Source organism: Nicotiana tabacum, chromosome 24, assembly GCF_000715075.1.
Source record: "Nicotiana tabacum cultivar K326 chromosome 24, ASM71507v2, whole genome shotgun sequence".
NCBI classification, from domain to species: domain Eukaryota; kingdom Viridiplantae; phylum Streptophyta; class Magnoliopsida; order Solanales; family Solanaceae; genus Nicotiana; species Nicotiana tabacum.
The window spans coordinates 82,827,539-82,829,730 of NC_134103.1; positions in this window are offsets into that span (position 1 = coordinate 82,827,539).

Sequence of the window (2,192 nt, forward strand, 5' to 3'; positions counted from 1 at the left end):
TGGTGTCAGGCCTATTTAGAATAGGGTGACGTGGGATCACCCCCGGGTACGTGCGTGGTAAGATGGAATATTGATTTCGTGACTTGGAAACAACTCTTGGCACTTTCGAGGGCGAACGTATGTCTAAGTGGGGGAGAATGTAACGACCCGGCCGGTCGTTTTGAGTATTTCATCCCCTTTTCCCCATTTACTGCTCAATTTACACTTTGCAATGGTTGTATGACTTGAGGGTAATTGGTTCACGTTCGAAAGGATTTCGGAGTGAAATGAGACACTTAGTCTCATAATTTAAAACTTAAGTAGGAAAAGTCGATCGGATATTGATCTATGTGTAAACGACCTTAGATTCGAATTTTGATGATTCCAGTAGCTCCGTATGGTGAGTTTGGACTTCGGAGTGTGTCCGAAAAATTATTTGGAGGTCCGTAGTGGAATTAAGCTTGAAATAGTGTAACTCGAATTTTTGGGAAGTTTGACCGGGGGTTGACTTTTTGATATCGGGGTTGGAATACGATTCTGGAAATTGGAATAGCTTTGTTATGTCATTTATGACTTGTGTGCAAAATTTGAAGTCATTCCGGATCAATTTGATGTGTTTCGGCACAAGATATAGAATTTGAAAGTTCAAAGTTCATAGATTTTGATTTGAGGTGTGATTCATCATTTTGATATTGTTTGATGTGATTTGAGGCCTCGAGTAGGTCCGTGGTATGTTTTAGGACTTGTTGGTATATTTGGTTGAGGTCCCGGAGGCCTCGGGTGAGTTTCGGATCATATTGCATTGTTGAAGGCTGCTGGTTCTGGTGTTTCCGCATCTGCGGAAGAATGAACGTAGATACGAGTCTGCAGATGCGGACAGTTGGTCGTAGAAGCGAAGGAAGGCTGAGCTGGAATTGATCGTAGAAGCGGGAAAATGGGGCGCATCTGCGGCCCCGCAGAAGCGAAGGTCTTGGGCGCAGAAGCAAGTTTTAGCGCAGGTGCAGCACTATTCCCACATAAGCGGTTGCGCAGGAGCGAGCCCAGGCTCCACAGGTGCGAAAGCCTCGGCAGAACCCTTTAAGTTCGAGGGTTCGATATTTTCACCCATTTTTGAATTTTGGAGCTCGGTTTGTGCGATTTTGGAGAGGAATGTTTTCACACAACTTGGGGTAAGTGTTCTCGACTCCCTTGTGATTTTATTCCATGGATCTATCTTCATTTTTAGCAATTGGTTGATGAATTTAAAGAGGAAAGTGGGAGTGTTGGCCTAAAGTTCATAATATGAATTTTTGAGTTTTGAACATCGATTTGGAGTCAGAATTGAGTGAAATTAGTATGGTTGAACTTGTAATTGGATGGGTTGTCGGATTTTATGAGTTTCATCGGATTCCGAGACATGGGCACCACGAGTGATTTTTGGAGTGTAATTTCGGATTATGTGAAAAAATATTAGTACTTTGATATGGAATTAATTCCTATAATTGTGTGGAATGAATCAAATTTATTGTGGCTAGATTCGAGCTGTTTAGAAGTTGATGCACACATAATGGAATTTCTGGAGCATTGTTTAGCTTGCTCGGCATTGGATTCATCTTGTTCGAGGTAAGTAACTCTTCTAATCTTGGAGCTGAGGGTATAAACCCTGAATATACGTATTATGTGAATTGTTTGAAGGTGACGCACATACTAGGTGATGGGCGTGTGGGCGTGCACCATAGAAATTGTGACGTAATTATTTCCGTGGAATTTTGTAGTCAAATAATCTTGGCATTTTCTATGCAGTTTTATGTGTTAAAGAAATTTAGCTGAGAATTATATTAAAAATCATGTTGAGGTTATGTGCCAGTATTATTGGGACCCACAGAGGTCATATTGTTGTGAATTATTTGCTTAAATTGAAAATTTATACTCAGTCATATTCATTTCATTGCATATCATATCTCAGTGTCTGTTGTTATTTATTGATACATCATATCATCATTTTCGAGTTATTTTCATGACATTATGAGCCCATGAGAGAGAGACTAGAGAGATTGATGACTGAGGGAGGCCGAGAGCCTGACTGTGAGGATATTTTTGGGATCGGGCTGCACGTCGCAGCAAGCCATAATGGCTTTATATATATTATTATTATGTGGATCGGGATTGCCCGCCTGCAGCAGGACTTATAGGCTTTATATAGCGCTTGGGCTGAAAGAGCCCCTCCGGAGTCT